We start from the raw sequence: 18,082 nt of genomic DNA, 5'->3' as shown, positions 1-18,082 counted from the left end.
GCACTTAGATGTGCACAAGTCGATGGGGCGGGATGGGATCCACCCAAGGGTACTGAGAGAACTGGCAGAGGAGCTGACCAAGCCACTATCCATCATTTATCAGCAGTCCTGGCTATCCGGGGAGGTCCCAGTTGACTGGCGGCTAGCAAATGTGACGCCCATCTACAAGAAGGGCCGGAGGACTGACCCGGGAAACTACAGGCCTGTCAGTTTGACCTCAGTGCCAGGGAAGCTCATGGAGCAGATCCTCCTGAGAGTCATCACGCAGCACTTGCAGGGCAAGCAGGCCATCAGGCCCAGTCAGCATGGGTTTATGAAAGGGAGGTCCTGCTTGACAAACCTGATCTCCTTCTATGACAAAGTGACGCGCTGGGTGGACGAGGGAAAGGCTGTGGATGTGGTCTACCTTGACTTCAGCAAGGCTTTTGACACCGTCTCCCACAGCATTCTCCTCAAGAAACTGGCTGCCCTAGGCTTGGACTGGCGCACGCTTCGTTGGGTTAGAAACTGGCTGGATAGCCGGTCCCAAAGAGTCGTGATAAATGCAGTCAAGTCCAGTTGGAGGCCAGTCACTAGTGGCGTCCCCCAGGGCTCGGTGCTGGGGCCGGTCCTCTTTAATATCTTCATCAATGATCTGGACGAGGGCATTGAGTGCACCCTCAGTAAGTTCGCAGATGACACCAAGCTATGCGCGTGTGTCGATCTGCTTGAGGGTAGGAAAGCTCTGCAGGAGGATCTGGATAGGCTGCACCGATGGGCTGAGGTCAACTGCATGAAGTTTAACAAGGCCAAGTGCCGGGTCCTGCACCTGGGGCGCAATAACCCCAAGCAGAGCTATAGGCTGGGAGAGGAATGGTTGGAGAGCTGCCAGGCAGAGAAGGACCTGGGAGTGATGGTGGATAGTCGGCTGAATATGAGCCAGCAGTGTGCTCAGGTGGCCAAGAAGGCCAACGGCATCCTGGCTTGTATCAGGAACAGTGTGACCAGCAGGGCTAGGGAGGTGATCGTCCCCCTGTACTCAGCTCTGGTGAGGCCGCACCTCGAGTCCAGTGTTCAGTTTTGGGCCCCTCACTACAAGAAGGACATGGAGGTGCTTGAGCGGGTGCAGAGAAGGGCGATGAAGCTGGTGAGGGGCCTGGAGAACAAGTCCTACGAGGAGCGGCTGAGGGAGCTGGGCTTGTTCAGCCTGGAGAAGAGGAGGCTCAGGGGCGACCTTATCGCTCTCTATAGGTACCTCAAGGGAGGCTGTAGCGAGGTGGGGGTTGGTTTGTTCTCCCACGTGCCTGGTGACAGGACATGGGGGAATGGGCTTAAGTTGCGCCAGGGGAGTTTTAGGTTAGATGTTAGGAAGAACTTCTTTACTGAAAGGGTTGTGAGGCATTGGAACAGGCTGCCCAGGGAAGTGGTGGAGTCACCATCCCTGGAAGTCTTCAAAAGACGTTTAGATGTAGAGCTTAGGGATATGGTTTAGTGGGGACTGCTAGCGTTAGGTCAGAGGTTGGACTCGATGATCTTCCAACCTAGAAATTCTGTGATTCTGTGATTCTGTGATCCTCCTGCAGAGCTTTCCTACCCTCAAGAAGATCGACACATGCGCATAGCTTGGTGTCATCTGCAAACTTACTGAGGGTGCACTCAATGCCCTCGTCCAGATCATTGATGAAGATATTAAAGAGGACTGGCCCCAGCACCGAGCCCTGGGGGACGCCACTAGTGACTGGCCTCCAACTGGACTTGACTGCATTTACCACGACTCTTTGGGCCCGGCTATCCAGCCAGTTTCTAACCCAACGAAGCGTGCGCCAGTCCAAGCCTAGGGCAGCCAGTTTCTTGAGGAGAATGCTGTGGGAGACGGTGTCAAAAGCCTTGCTGAAGTCAAGGTAGACCACATCCACAGCCTTTCCCTCGTCCACCCAGCGCGTCACTTTGTCATAGAAGGAGATCAGGTTCGTCAAGCAGGACCTGCCTTTCATAAACCCATGCTGACTGGGCCTGATGGCCTGCTTGCCCTGCAAGTGCTGCGTGATGACTCTCAGGAGGATCTGCTCCATGAGCTTCCCTGGCACTGAGGTCAAACTGACAGGCCTGTAGTTTCCTGGGTCTGCCCTCCGGCCCTTCTTGTAGATGGGCGTCACATTTGCTAGCCGCCAGTCAACTGGGACCTCCCCGGATAGCCAGGACTGCTGATAAATGATGGATAGTGGCTTGGCCAGCTCCTCTGCCAGTTCTCTCAGTACTCTTGGGTGGATCCCATCCGGCCCCATCAGTTTGTGCACATCCAAGTGCCGTAGCAGGTCACCAACGAGTTCTTCGTGGATAGACCAGTTCTTCGTGGATAGACCAGTTCTTCGTGGACACAAATCACAACTGGTGGGATACACTCTTTGGATGGTCGCCAACTGCAACTGGGATTTTGAACACACTGAGTCACCCAATTATTGTTTTATTAATATTAGTTTGTATAAGTTTAATATTGTCTTTTGTATTACTTATTTGGAATTGGAAATTGTTACAACAAATGTCCATGTTAGCTTCCTTGAGAAACGTGCATGGCAAGGTATTGAGGAGTACATATCATAAAGACTGGGAAGAAAAAATTTCTTATTAAGTAAAAGAATTTACTAGATTTTCCAGAAAAGGGGGGAATCATATTGTATAAACTCACTTTAGGATAGAATAAATCTTGTAGTTAAAATATAATGAGAACAAAATATATGACATCTTGTTATCTGTCGACCTTCTGTTATGTTGAAGCATCTTGTTAATTGAAACATCCCGCTATCTGTCGACCTTCAGTTATGCTGAAACTTGAGCTAACTTGAGCCAACTCGGCATTCCTGCGGCTTGGAAAACAACTGATTCAGCCAACTTGGCATTCTTTAGCAAAAGGTGAAAAGTACATCATGAGGAAGACCTACGGTCTTCCTTCCAAAGACCACTGCCCACGTCCCGAAGACCCCGGCCCACAATTCTTGGGAGGCTTTGCGCAAGTTCAAGGACTGATAAGCTAATTAGCATACGAAGCGAGAGTAGGCGGGTTTAGGTAATGAATATGTATAGGTGTTAATAGAATATTCATTGTTTTGCTGTATAAATATGAGATAGTTTGTTACTTCAAACATGAACGTTAGGTGGAAGGATTCCCCGTGCATCCAGCGCTGAAAATAAAGGATACTTTGTCACTTAGAAATTTCAGCTTCGTTCTTTGAATCAGGGACTGTGCAACTAAAAATGACAAGGTTGCGGTGGGATTGCTTGGCACCTGGCGAGCAGTCTCTGAGGCCTTAAAGAGCCATGTGGGACCACAGTCACAAACGTGTGGTTTGCCAGACAGTGAGGGAGCTGCGGGCTCGTCCACTGATCCTTCTGCTACACCATCGGCCCCTCTGCTGCTACAGCCATCGAAGGCTTTTGCTGTTACGCCCCCTGCTGACCTGGACGTGCTTTTTGACCCAGGCCCTATTGGCCTTGAAAAGGAGATGGATATGCTTTTCTTCAATCCGAGAAGAACGGGGTACATAAGGCCTGAAGACCGAGTTGCTTGACAACTTAAAGCAAGACATATTGTTCAAAAGGAATGGAAAATGGAGACTTGTTTGTAATCAAGAAAAGGAATGGAAAATGGAGACTGTTAAGTCATGGAACTTAAAGGATTGTTTGTTACCTTTTCTGATTGTATAGTGTGAGAAACACTCCGTAGCCAATAACTTAGGCTCAGGCGAGGATCTCAGTGAAGTAGTAATTTATTCGCGATTGCAATGGCAGGCGCCCCACAAGCAGCAGAGAGCGCATCTACTAGTTCCAAAACACAGTTTATATACTTTTTGATGGCAGGACCCTCCCCTGTTTCCCCACTGAGTGGGTAATCCAGGTTCACAATCTATCTGATGCTTCACAAACAATGCATGGCCTTCAGTAGCCGGCCTGCTAAATTTCAAATTTCTTTTGACATTTTTACTGCTTGAAGTGGTAATGTTTCTTCACTTATCTGACTTGACTTGACACTGATTTTCACCTAATTGTCCTAAGGAGTCTGGTTGACTGCATTTTACAAGGTCGCCTGATAAGCTTTCTTATCACTGTAAGCATATCTCAGTACCACATTCCCTCCTTCTAAACAATGTAACTCTGCAAAAACAACATTTATATTCCTACAATAGGCATACTAGGGTTTAGTATATAAAAGCAATGTTCTATATATTTAGAATGTTTGAAGTTCATGTGTGCGTGTTGATGGAGCGTAGACTCCCCGCACACCCAGCGCTGTTTACTTGCCTTTTATACTTTTTATAAATATTACTAAATTCAGATTGAGTTGAGACTTCATTTATAACAAGACTAACCTTGGTAAGGGGTCCAAGGCTTCTTGCTTTAGTTAATTTGCACAATGTACTATAGTTAGCAAAGACATTAAGCAGCATCCCCGAGTTTGTTACTGTCAGTGCTCTCTATCTGTATTTGCTAAGATTCTCCTAACTCCCTCTCTCAACAGAACCCTTTATTCCTAAACAGGTTGCTCTCCTTTCACTCCCTATGTTCACCATCTGCACTGAGGCAGCGGGGGGCCGGCAGCGGGGCTCAGCGGCTCCCTGAGGGGGCCGCTGCTCTGAGCCTCGGCGAGGGCCGACCCCGACCCCAGTCCCCCCACGTCCAGGCCCGAGGCCTGGGGCCGCTCCCCCATAGTCGGCCTCCGCCGCGGCGAGGCGCTGCGGGGTGGCGGCCGCTCTGCGCGGCGCTCGCCTGCTCCGACTGCGGAAGTGACGGCGGGCGGCAGAGCCCTGCGGCCTCCGGGGACATTTTCTCCGGCTTTGGGGCTGCAGTAGAGATCTCGGCTCCTCCCGGTCGTCCGTGCCCCAGCCGCTGCCCTCCGGGGAGGGGGCCAGGAGGGGTCCTCAGCGCCTGGGTGAGTGCGGGTAGAGCGGCCGGGCTCGGCCGCTGTCGCTGTTGTCGCCGACGTTACCCCGTGTCTCGTCCCGGTGTCGCCCCCGAGGGGTTACGGGCGTTGTGCCCCGGGGGTGATTTGGGGGAAAAAAGCACAACTTTTGGAGGCGGAGGTTTGGGGCTGCACGCCCTGCCGTTGCTGTGCGTGGCCTCGTTTTCCTTGGTGGTGTGGGAGAGGGTGTTTTTTTGGGAAAAGTTGTGGTGTCATCGCTCATCCAGCCTGAGTTGGCTCATGAGGCGTAGTGGGTGCAGCTGTGGCTTTGAGCAAGGAGAATATGAAGTTTAACTCTGTCACTTGTTCCTCTTTAAATAAAAAGAGGGACAGACCGAGCAGCTTGCAGCAGCCAAGTACTTTCCCCAGTTTCAGTATCACAACTTTGCATTGAGGCTATCAGGCAAACACCTATGAGGCTGCTCTGGAAAGTCTCCCCTCCTTTTTTTTGTGTGGCTGTGCAGTTGGTAGGGAGCTTTCAGCCTTGCTTGGCAGCTCCTTGTTGTGCTTACATCTTGATTTGTTCATGGTGGGATCCGGCTGCGCGTGTTGATGTCTGTAGGTATCTTTGTGAAGCCCTAACTGCGATAACTGAGTTAAATGAGGTCTTGCTTGCACCTCCGTGCGTGCTTTAAACCAGCACAAAGTACCTTGCTGCACCTCAAAGGCTGTAACAACTTGGATGTGGAGAGGCTATGGCATAAGTGTAAGTCCTGTTTTTTTTTTTTTTTTTTTTTTTTTTTTACTGTCTTGTAATTCTGGCTTTTAAAAATGAATGAATAGTAAAGCTTTGAACCCATAATTGTCTCCTTAAAAATGTAAGTTTTCTCTTAAACACCTCCTCTCCAAGTAGATTTTACTTGTTTTTAAGTCTTTTCTGGTACTTGTCAAGCATGAGGCCAAATAGCAGTCTCACAGGATAGGATGCTTACAGTTTTCAAGCTAAAAACTTTATTATCTGTCTCCTTAGAACAGCAGGCAAACATTTACACTTAAAATGTTTGTCTTAAAGTATATTAAGTTGCCTAAATCAATTAATAAACTTAAGGTCTGACCTTGGTGATATATTGTGCACTCCAAGAAAGTGGAAACTGGGTATGGTGCTCCTTTGAGGTGTTCATTGTGTGGTCTTCCTGCCTCTCTTCACTCCCGTAATCGCTGTTTCTGATAGAAGAGCTGGAGTCAGGCAGTGCAGCTTCCCCTGCTGCCCTGGAGGAGGGAAAGCTGCCTTTGTGGAGGGAATAAGTTTGTAACGACCTCTAAGGAGAACAATAAGTTGCTCGTGAGGTATATTTGCTAAACCCAAATGCCTCACCTGGAGTTCAGATTACAGGTAAACACTGAAAGCTAATAAAAAGTTGCTTTCTGTGGTTCTGGAATACCAGCAAGGTTGGTATTTTGTCTGGGTGGCTAGGAGGAGGGACGGGGGTGCGGAAAACAGTACATGAGTATAGGCAGCTGGTATTTGTGCTCAAGTATGAGAATAACACTTCTGACTCATTTTTAAGCACTTGAATTTTTAATTATAATGTGTTGACTATTTCTGTTTGCACTTCAAGCTAATTGCTAGTTGGCTAGCATATAAGCTTCACAAAGAGGAGTGATGAGAAATTCCTGAGAAATCAGGAAGAGGAAAAGACTCTTTCCTCACATGGTCTCGCACACAATGTGTGTTGTGGTGCAGCCTGGCCCTCTGTGCTTGCACAAAGGCTGCCCGCTTGGTAAAACCCGAAGCACGCAAAAAATGAGTTGGGAAATGAGTGGTTGCATCGAGCTGGGTACCATGAGGGGGAAGCAAAAAGGGAAGAAACCTGAAGCTGACTGCAAGGCAGTTAGGAACGGTAAATACATGGTGGTCACAACACGTGCAAGCCGAGCTGTGCTGTAACCAATAACGGAGGGGTAGGAAGGATGTCTGTGTGCGTCTGGCAAACGGGCAGATCCAGATCACGCAGGCAGCTGACAGTGTGGAGGAGGTGGGGATTAATGAGGTAAGATAAGATTGGATGAGCAAAGAGTAAATGTAGAGAATCATGAGAGGCTTTGAATGCTAAGCGTTAGGGAGATAAGTTGGTGTAACTTGATCAGAACAACACGAAATAATTGCCTCATTTTTCATCACCACCCGTCTCCTTGCTGGACATTTAAAGTGCAGGCTTTTTCACCTTGCCTCCAAGGCCAGAACCAATTTTGTTCACTTTCTTCACTATTTCTTAGGTATGATCCCATCATCCCCCTGCTCCATCAAGGATGCTTGTGCCATTTGTGACCCATTTGGATATCAGCATCTCACTTACACATCTGTTACTGAGGTGGGAGCCTCCACACGCTGTGTTGAGGTGGCTTCAGTCTGTGTGAGCTGTCTGGTTACACTCTGGCCAAAACATTAACACTAAAAACGTTGAAAGCTTGGAAACTTTTCACATGAGTAAATTGTTCTAAGCAACCTGTGTCTCTTCTCTGTAATGTCTCAAAGGTGTGGCTTGATGGTACTTTCTGGTAGAATGGGGTTTATGGTCAGTCTCTGCTTCTGCATTTTTTTTCCTGCAGCTGACCACGTGGTTTACAAATCTGTAAGCGTTGACAGAAACTGGGCAGCAGGCTCAATAACACGCTCACTAGATCAAAGTGAAAGATTTTGGTACTGTAGCAGCAAGCACATAATGCACTTCAGAAGAGTCACTCCTGGGAAAAAGTACCAGTACTTAAAAAACGTTTGCTTACTTGTGCATTGTGGGTAGCAGTGGGAAACCAAAAATGAAACTGCAGCAGGAGAGCAGGATGGGCTCGGGGCTGGGAAAGAGCTCTGGGACGAAGAAGTGCTGCTGCACAATTACAACTCTGAGACTGCAGCTCAGCCTGTGTTCAGGACAGCAAGGAAGCCACTTCTGGCTCAGTTTTCCAGCATACAAATCTGAGCTCAGTGGAGAGCTGGTGCTCGTGCTTTTGACTTCAGTGCTGTAGCTGCGGGGCAGCTGAGCTGTTACGGCACCGGGATCTGCTGCAGCGAAAACTACTGCTTTGAGTCTGCAAATTGGGAACTAGGATGTAACTGCTACAAATGGGCAGTTCTGAGGGAAAAAAGAAACGGAACAATATCTGTCAAGTTGTGTTTTTTTTTTTTTTTTTTAAGTACAGATTTGGATATAGAATAAATGTAAGCCTCTGCAGTTGCTTTATCCCAAGAGTCTATCTCTGAACTTTTCTGGAGTGACTGATACGGTGTCACTCGCCCAGTTACTGTGAAGAGTTATAATTGAAATTTGTGGTTGCTTGTTCACACTTGTTTGTGTTCCCCCTTCACATGGCTGATGAGCAGGAGTAGAGCTGATATGGTATAGTAATTTCTGCACAGATGTGACTTTGTTTCTGCAGTTGAGGCACACGCCGATTACTCATTCAGGACTGGAAATGAGATGCAGCTCAGTAGCTGAGGTGTTGCTGTTACACTGCTGCAGATGCATTACTGAATGCACAGGGAAGTCAAGTAATGTGGCTGTGGCGAGTCATCTTTAGATTCAGAGTGATCCAACGTAATATGCCTTTTTATTTAAAAAAGCATTTTTAATCAATTTTAACACATAGCCTGCCTCTTGAATCACAGAATCACAGAATTTTCTAGGTTGGAAGAGACCTCAAGGTCATCGAGTCCAACCTCCAACCTAACGCTAACAGCCCTCCACTAAACCATATCCCTAAGCTAAATGTTCAGAAATAGGATTTAATTAGCAAAATAGTGTACAGGCATTGGCCATATCGCACCTTATGATACTCATCTCCCAGAAGACAGCTAAAAGCTGTTAGGTCTGTCCTGGTTTCAGTTAGAACAGAATTAATTTTCCTCCTAGTAGCTGGTGGAATGCTGTGTTTTGGCTTAGGATGAGAAGAGTGCTGATAACACCCCGATGTTTTAATTGTTGCAGAGCAGTGCTTATACCAAGCCAAGGACATCTCAGCCTTTCGCTCTGTCCTGCCAACAGGCAGGCTGGGGGTGCAGTAAGAGCTGGGAGGGGACAGACCCAGGACAGGTGACCCAAACTAGCCAAAGGGGCATTCCATACCATCTGACGCCATGCTAAACAATATATAGGGGTGGCTAGCCGGGGGAGGGGGCCGGACTGCTCGGGGTTAGGCTGGGCATCGGTCAGCGGGTGGTGAGCAATTGCATTGTGCATCACTTGTTTGTACATATTATTATTACTTTCCTATTATCACCATTGTATCATTATTATTATTATTATTATTATTATTTTGTTATTATTATTTTCCTGTCTTATTAAACTGTCTTTATCTCAACTCACGGGCTTCACTTTCCATTTCTCTCCCCCGTCCCAGAGAGGGAGGGGGGAGGGTGAGCGAACGGCTGCGTGGTGTTTAGCTGCCGGCCGGGTTAAACCACGACAAGGTCTCAAACTGGGAGCTTTTAAACTGTAAGAAGAACAGGTGGATGCTTCAATTAAATGTAGGTAGTTAAGATTCAAGATATTTTTGTTTCAGTATGCTTGGATCGTAGCTTTGACTTCATAGTGAGACTTCTGCAGTGTCCTGCAGGATGGTCTTCTGCTTTTATGCTTTAGAATTTCCTGAAAGTGAGCAGGCAGAGACTGACTGTGATTGGATAATGTTCTTGTCATGTTTCTTCTGTAATGTCTTGTCTCACAGTGCTTGGTCATTAGTCTTCCAAGACTATTTTGGAGAAAGCAGATTTCACTTCCATTCATTCAAAATGGATAGAGACCAAGAGACTTGCAGTAGCAGAGCTGGGAATAGCTAAGAGCCAGACTTCGCAATGCCAGTTGTCTGTGAGTAGTTTCTATGATTTCAGTAATTTATTTTTAATTGGGAATATTATATTTCCATGATAGCAGTTCGCACCATATGCTCCAACAGTCCTGTCAAACTTGCTGAAGTAAAAAGAAGCAACTTAATGTGATAGCCAGATAAGATAACATGGTTCTCCTTTACCCTGGTTTCTAATTAGCTAGAAATCTGACTCCTTAGTTTACTTTCCCAATTCTTGCTCTGGGAATCACAGAATTGTAGGGGTTGGAAGGGACCTCAAGAAATCATTGGGTCAACCCCCCTGCTAAAACAGGTTCCTCAGAGCAGGCTGCCCAGGTAGGTGTCCAGATGGGCCTTGAATATCTCCAGAGAAGGAGACTCCACAACCTCCCTGGGCAGCCTGTTCCAATGCTCCGTCACCCTCACCGTGAAGAAGTTCTTTCGCATGTCAGTGTGGAAATTCCTGTGCTCTAACTTGCAGCCATTGCCCCTTGTCCTATCCCCACAAACCACTGAGAAGAGGTTGGCCAAATCCCTCTGTCTCCCACACTTAAGATATTTGTAAACATTGATAAGATCCCCTCTCAGTCTTCTCTTCTCAAGGCTGATATGAATGGCAGCTCCTGCTATAGAGAGATCTAAGTAATGTGGTACAAGCAAAATTTTAGGGAAGAAGAGTGATAAAGGCTGGGTCAAGAAGCTGTATATTAATCCCATGTACTCTTGCTAGGAATACAATGTAAGATAAACTTTTTATTTATTTATTTATTTATTAGAGACTCTGCTAAGGAGCTAAGTTGGATGAAACATCAGTAGCCTGAGGCCTCCTTGTGTTTCACAGGGTGTCTTTTGGAAATGAAGTTGTCGCTGTGGGAAAGAACATGCTTGTAGGTAACAGTGCCCATGAGCTGAATTACTTATAAATACAACTTGAGTTGTCAATAGCTGTGGTTCCTTCAAAGCTTGTAATACCTTTGGATCAGCATTGCATAGAATCTATGAGGAGTTAAGATTTCTCTTTTTGGATTATAAGATGAAAGTGCTTGTTCTACTTAACACCTGTAGTGAATTTCACTGTTCCTATGGAATTCATAAAGCTACAGTGATGATAAGGCTGTGTTGGATGAACACAACGGGATTTAATTAATATTCCGGACTTAATGCTATTTTTTCTTCTACCTTTTTCTTTTGTTAGGAAAGTTGTATATACGTTATTTATACGTCTTCTATTGCTAACTACTAGCATTATTCTTAAGAAAGCTCTTCCAGATGAGCTTTTTTTTTTCTTAAGTAGAGAACAATAATGCAAAAATCATTTTGGGGTAAATAGTGTTTTTATTTAAGGGTAAGTGGGGCTCTTTTTCTGTTAATACATCCATGGTACTGATGAAAACTACCATCTAGTTTTCTTTTGCTCTCTTTATAGTTGGTAACTTGGTGTTCTCTTAGATATGCTGATATATTTAATCCCTGTAGTCAAATATGCAAAGTCTTCTGTACGTTGTGAGAAAGAAATGTCTGTTTCCTGGTCTGTCTGTCCTCTCATAGCGAAGGTCCAATTTCTTCACCTGTGCCAATTGGAAGTAAATACTTTAGGAAGTATCTGATAGTAAAAACAGCATTAAAAGCATTATTCATAATGCACGTGCAGCTGGCTTCTGACCCAGTCAGTTGTGTTTTAAAAATACCCAGAGTAGCTTCTGTTCGGTTGTAGAACCAACCTGTGTACCTAATACTAATTTATTCACCTGCTGGCTGTCAAAAGGTAGTTAATCCTCTCCTGTATTGTCCTTTTTCCTTATGTGCTCTGTTTTCCTTCCGTAACAGATTGTGCCCCAGTCTCTTGCATTCTGTCTGTGTCCAGACATCTATGGCTGCTGTGTCCTGTGAGAGTTTTTTTGTTGTTGTTGTTGCAGTAGTTTCTTAGGAAACCTCAAACAGGGAGCAGTGCATTAGGATTTGTAAAAATACAGACTAAAAGTTTGGCTGTCTTGTTAGCTGTGGTCTTGGTTACAGTCCAGCAGCACAGGTGAACTTTCTTAGTGAAAAGGCAGCAGGTTGTTTCTGCTGGAGCTATGTCTGTTGCTTACTGAGTCATTAGGTCGCAATAGAGCAGTGCCATGAGCGCTTCCTTCAGTGGAGCACATTGGATGTGTAAAGACTACATTAGCAATCTGTTAGACACCAAAAAAAAACAAAACAAAACGTGAATTGATATCTCTGATTACTGTTTTTTTTTTTTTTTTTAAAAAAAAAGGGGGGGGGGGAATTTTGTTGTCAATAACAGCCCAAGTTGATATCTACTATTACTAAAATTTTCATAATTTGATTGAATGCAGCATGACTTTGTCTTTAGTGTATTAATGCCATTTATTTTTTAGTAGTATGTCTACTGGAATTTCATATCACAGCATTTAGATTTTGCACTTCTAGCTTAATAGTTAAATCAAAAAATTAATGTTAATAACTTGTGGATGAGGAAATGACTTGAGGTGAGGGTCTGGCTTATAGGTCCTTTCCAGCCTTTGCATAGAGTCTGGGTTTGTCACCTAGTTCTTCAGCTGTCCAGACCATAAAATGGTTGTCACTGCCACATGTGGCAGGAAGATACTGGCTTTAAAAAAACATCACTGTATTGGTATTAAAGTATTTGAAGCTTCAAAATATAAGAAATGTTGTTTGCGTTTATTCCCTCCATACTAATATGTGACAAAGATGTGTAAAATGCACTGATTGTAAAATACTTGCAGACTGTAAATTTGCTTAATGTGTCTGTTAACTCATCTTTGTTTAAGACGGATGGCTGTCATAAATTCGTACCAGTGCTAGTTCATTGAATGACTTTGGCTTTTAGGTAGCTTTAAGAGATTGTGAGCTGGTGGTGATTCCCTTCCTCTGCTGTATCAGCTGTGAGAGGAGCACAGGGGCAGGCAGGCAGCCCCCTAACTGGAAGGGAGCAGTGGCACAGAACTTGACAAAACAGCGCTCCCTGAGTGTGTCTGTGCTTCCCATGTCAAGGGTCATTTAATTACGGGGTGATGTTTTGCGAGATCAGGTGAATTGTCCAGTGTTTTCCCTTGCTGCAGGTATGTCACTGCTGTCCTTTGCATTAGGCTGCTCACCTTGTTCTCCTGGACTGCAATTCTCTGATCTCGTTCAGTCCACTGGCCCTGCGATAAGGTGGGGAGCTTCCTCCTGGGAATTCAAATTGCAGACAGAGCAGCAGGTAGGCAGTTCTGCCTCCTCACAGTGGCACTGAGCTGCTGGAGGCTGAAGGGCTTGTGGAGCTGCAGTATGAGTGTCCCATAGCACTCACTGCTGCTTCACGTTCTCCAAGTAACAACAGCAGCAGGGTACAGAGTGTTCGTTTGTGCCTGTCTGTGCTGGATCTGCTTTGATTTTGTTGGAGACAGCAGTGAGATGACTCGTACTTCAAAGTTACATTGCTCTTGCCTTTTGAGCTATTAGCGGGTAATGCAATGTATGATTACTTTCAGGCTTTTACAGATAAATGTTCTTAATAGAAAGCAAATCAGCACTCTGAAGATCAGGATTGAAGTGTTACTGTTGTTTCCAAGCAATTTAAGATGTGGCGTTTCTGTGAGAGTTGCTTTATTGACCACAGTAGAACAACAGACCAACGTTTCTGGAGAAGAGGTTTGCTTATTTAAAATGGCATGAACCAACAGAGGAAGCACAGAATACATTTCTTCCATTTCTCTTGCCTAATACAAATGGATAGGTAAAAGGGGAAAGTTTGTTAAACTCAAAATCTTAAAAAAAAGATACTACATCTCTATGGCTATCCTCAGTAGGGTGATCTTGTGCAAGCTAATTGTACTGGTTTCAGTTAGGACAGAGTTAATTTTCCTTCTAGTAGCTGGTAGGGTGCTATGTTTTGGATTAGGATGAGAAGAGTGCTGATAACATGCTGATGTTTTAATTGTTTCAGAGCAGTGCTTACACCAAGCCAAGGACATTTCAGCTTCTTGCTCTGTCCTGCCAGCGGGCAGGCTGGGGGTGCAGTGAGAGCTGGGAGGGGACAGATCCAGGACAGGTGACCCAAACTGGCCAAAGGGGCATTCCATACCATCTGACGTCATGCTAAACAATATATAGGGGTGGCTAGCCAGGGTGGGGGGGCTGGACTGCTTGGGGTTAGGTTGGGCATCAGTCATCGGGTGGTGAGCAATTGCATTGTGCATCACTTGTTTCATATAGATTATTAGTAGTAGTGTCGTCGTTGTTGTCGTCATCGTTATTTTTCTGTCTTAATAAACTGTCTTTATCTCAACTCGCAGGCTTCACTTTCCCGTTTCTCTCCCCCATCCCAGAGAGGGAGGGGGGAGGGTGAGCAAACGGCTGTGTGGTGTTTAGCTGCCAGCCGGGTTAAACCATGACAGTCCTTTTTGGCGCCCAACGTGGGTCACAAAGGGTTGAGATAATGACAGATCTGCCCAGAGTGTGTTAAACTAAAATTGGTATAAGTATTAGACCTGCTTAATAGTCACTTGTCATAATGCTGATTGCTTTAATCTCAAGTCTGCTGTACCTGATTACCAAATTGAGTTTTACAGCATGTTACTTTCTGTATGTGCTCCCTGTCATGCTGTTTATCCTTTCCGGGCCCTGGTTTAAGATCATTATGGTACTGTGCGGTGTAACACTGGCTTATGATCAAATTTCTGCTCATGACCCTAACCTGGTATCTGTACTTGGCACTGTTGTCAACTCTTTACTTTGGAAACCATATCTCGGAAACTATTAGCAATTATATCTATTGCCTTTTTTCATGAGGGAGTCAATCTGTGGAGGGTAAAGGGGAAGATATTTTTTCCTACTTGTTCACTCTCCCTTTCTCCTTCACCACCCTCTTATCCTCCAAGCTTGTTATGATAGTCCTCCAAATGTTGAATATCCTTGGGATACTCAGACCAGCATGTTCTTGTTGTTATGTCTCCTGAATGCGCTTCAGGTTTCGATTAAGGTTAAACAACTACTTAGGAATATCATTCAGAGATCTGTCCTGAGGCAGGATAGTTGTGAGTAGCAGGGAGTGTGGGAGGATATGGGCAGGTTTCTAGAGCAGTGGGCACCTCCAGTGTTTTGGAAATCCACCCCTGAATAACTGCACAATCCTCAAAAAAAAAAAAAAAAAAAAAAAGTTACAATGTTTGATAAAAGGTTGTCATGACTCTGACAGGTTCTAAAGTGACACAAATCACTGTAGCGTTCTGGGGTCTGGCCCATGCCTATTGAGCTGCAATTGATGCTACTATCAACCTAGTGACAGACCCTGCGGCCCCTCCAAGTCCTGTGACAGGACCAATGGCCGCTTCAACCCCTACAATGGCTCCCGCAGCTGCTTCAACCCCTGTGAGGGGCCCAGCATGTATTCCAACCCCTGTGGCAGGCCCTGTGGCTGAGTCAGAGAAATGAGCTGTAGCAGTGCGGTGCGAGTTGCCCATGTAGAGAAGGTGAAAAAATGGTATAGAGATTGAGGTCGTTTAGAATGCAGAGAGTCTTCTGCTACGTCTTGGTATAGATAAGATGAGGCTGGGCCATCAGAGGAGCAAGAGGATGAGGATGCTGAAAAAGCAACAGTAACTACACGACACCTGTACCAGCGTGAGCTATGGGATGTGCGAAAACATTTTGGTCACTGCATAGGTGAGCAGCTTGTCACCTGGCTGCTCCGGTGCTGGGACGCTGGAGCCAATTGTGTGGAGTCAGAGGGCAGGGAAGCCAGGGGGCTGGAATCCCTTGCTAGAGACGCAGGCATTGACAAAGCAATTGCAGATGGAGCACAATCTCACAGCCTCTGGAGGCGTCTCCTCTCAGCTGTGAGAGAAAGGTATCCCTTCAAGGAAGAACTTGTATGTCTACCAGGCAAGAGGACCACTATGGAGAAGGGAATCCAGTACCTGAGGGAATTGGCAGTACGGGAAGTGATTTAAGAAGACCTAGACAATGGACAAACATCCAAAGATCCAGATGAAGTCAGGTGTACATGACCCATGTGGCGGAAGTTTGTACGGAGTGCACCATCATCATATGCCAGCTCATTGGCAATAATGGCCTGGAAAGAGGATGAGGAACCCACAGTGGATTAAGGGAGTAAACAACTCCGGCAGTACGAAGAAAGTCTCTCCTCTTCCTTACAGGCCTGCGTCTCAGCTGTGGAGAAACTTTCTGAAGAGTTCAACCAACCTGAAGAGAGATTATTTTCCTCCCCACCTGTACAAAGCAGTGTCTCAGCTATCAGGGATAAGCGTTCATCCACACAAGGAAGACGATATGGTGGGTACTCACCCCGTGCCACCCTGTGGTTTTATGTATGAGACCATGGAGAGGACATGAGAAAATGGGATGGAAAATCTACCGCGACCCTAGAGGCACGGGTACGTGAGTTGCAAAAGAAAACAATCCGGAAAAAGGGATTCTCTGAAAAGTTTGCTGCTCCAACTTCCAGCAGACAGTCCTTCAAACACAGAAATGAAGAAGACTCTGACCAGGATTAGGGGAGCCCTGCCTCCAGCCAGGGGGAGGAAAGGGACAATCGAGTTTATTGGACTGTGTGGATTCGATGGCCTGGCACGTCAGACGCACAGAAGTATAAGGCTTTAGTAGACACCGGTGCACAATGTACTGTAATGCCATCGAGCTATAAAGGGCCAGAGCCCATCTGTATTTGTGGAGTGACAGGGGGATCTCAGCAGTTGACTGTATTGGAGGCTGAAGTGAGTCTGACTGGGAATGAGTGGGAAAAGCACCGTATTGTGACTGGCCCGGATGCTCCGTGCATCCTTGGCATAGACTATCTTAGAAGAGGATACTTCAAGGACCCAAAAGGGTTCCGGTGGGCTTTTGGTATAGCTGCCTGTCGTGGTTTAACCCGGCCGGCAGCTAAACACCACGCAGCCGTTCGTTCACCCTCCCCCCTCCCTCTCTGGGACAGGGGAGAGAAATGGGAAAGTGAAGCACGTGAGTTGAGATAAAGACAGTTTAATAAGACAGGAAAATAATAATAACAAAATAATAATAACAATAATAATAATAATAATACAATGGTGATAATAGGAAAGTAATAATAATATGTACAAACAAGTGATGCACAATGCAATTGCTCACCACCCGCTGACCGATGCCCAGCCTAACCCCGAGCAGTCCGGCCCCCTCCCCCGGCTAGCCACCCCTATATATTGTTTAGCATGGCGTCAGATGGTATGGAATGCCCCTTTGGCTAGTTTGGGTCACCTGTCCTGGGTCTGTCCCCTCCCAGCTCTTACTGCACCCCCAGCCTGCCTGTTGGCAGGACAGAGCGAAAGGCTGAGATGTCCTTGGCTTGGTATAAGCACTGCTCTGCAACAATTAAAACATCGGGGTGTTATCAGCACTCTTCTCATCCTAAGCCAAAACACAGCATTCCACCAGCTACTAGGAAGAAAATTAACTCTGTCCTAACAGAAACCAGGACATCTATCCACCCCTTATTCCATACCATTTATGTCATGCTCAGGTTACACTCTTTTCTATACATTCTAATTAGTCACCTACAGTAGTCATGGTAGTGATAACATACAGTATTATATAGTAATTAACATGGTACAATTCAGTTCATGGGCTATTCTCACCCAGTATTAAATCTCCTTGAGGTACACACCGGACCTCTCCGTTCTTTTGCATCACCCACCAAGTGTATCCAGGTCCCTGAGCAAAAGCAATTCCACGAATAGGTTTGCCTTTTCCTGAGGCAGGAGTAGCCCAGACTGTTTTACCCAGCATATTTCTTACGTGCACTACAGGAACTTTATCCCCTTCTACAGTACGTGACAGGTTTGATTGGGCAGGTCCAGCTCGGTTGGCCGATCCCCTAGTATTGACTAACCAGGTGGCCTTTTCCAAATGCGTATCCCAGTTTTTGAATGTCCCAGTGCCCATTGCTTTCAATGTAGTCTTTAACAGTCCATTGTATCATTCAACTTTCCCGGAGGCTGGTGCATGATAGGGGATGTGATACACCCACTCAATACCATGTTCTTTGGCCCAAGTGTCTATAAGGTTGTTTCGGAAATGAGTCCCATTGTCTGACTCTATTCTTTCTGGGGCGCCACGTCGCCATAGGACTTGCTTTTCAAGGCCCAGGATAGTGTTCCGGGCGGTGGCATGAGGCACAGGATATGTTTCCAGCCATCCGGTGGTTGCTTCCACCATTGTAAGTACGTGGCGCTTGCCATTGCGAGTTTGAGGGAGTGTGATGTAATCAATCTGCCAGGCCTCTCCATATTTATATTTCAGCCATCGTCCTCCATACCAAAGAGGCTTTGACCGTTTGGCTTGCTTGATTGCAGCACATGTTTCACAGTC

General features: G+C 46.0%; 1 protein-coding gene across 2 annotated transcripts in view; it reads left to right on the top strand.

Moving 5' to 3' along the window:
• The first annotated feature begins 4,814 nt into the window (after positions 1-4,814).
• LOC311220909 (protein ARK2N-like) overlaps positions 4,815-18,082 on the top strand; it is a 115,328-nt gene continuing 102,060 nt past the window's right edge. For both annotated transcript variants that reach the window (XM_084304551.1, XM_084304552.1), the window contains exon 1: positions 4,815-4,903. The gene's annotated coding sequence lies outside the window, so the exon portion shown is untranslated. The remainder of the gene's footprint in view (positions 4,904-18,082) is intronic.

The sequence above is a fragment of the Netta rufina genome, assembly GCF_964035555.1.
Source record: "Netta rufina genome assembly, chromosome: W".
NCBI classification, from domain to species: domain Eukaryota; kingdom Metazoa; phylum Chordata; class Aves; order Anseriformes; family Anatidae; genus Netta; species Netta rufina.
Note: the sequence above shows the minus strand (reverse complement) of the source record. Positions and strands in the feature narration are given on the sequence as shown.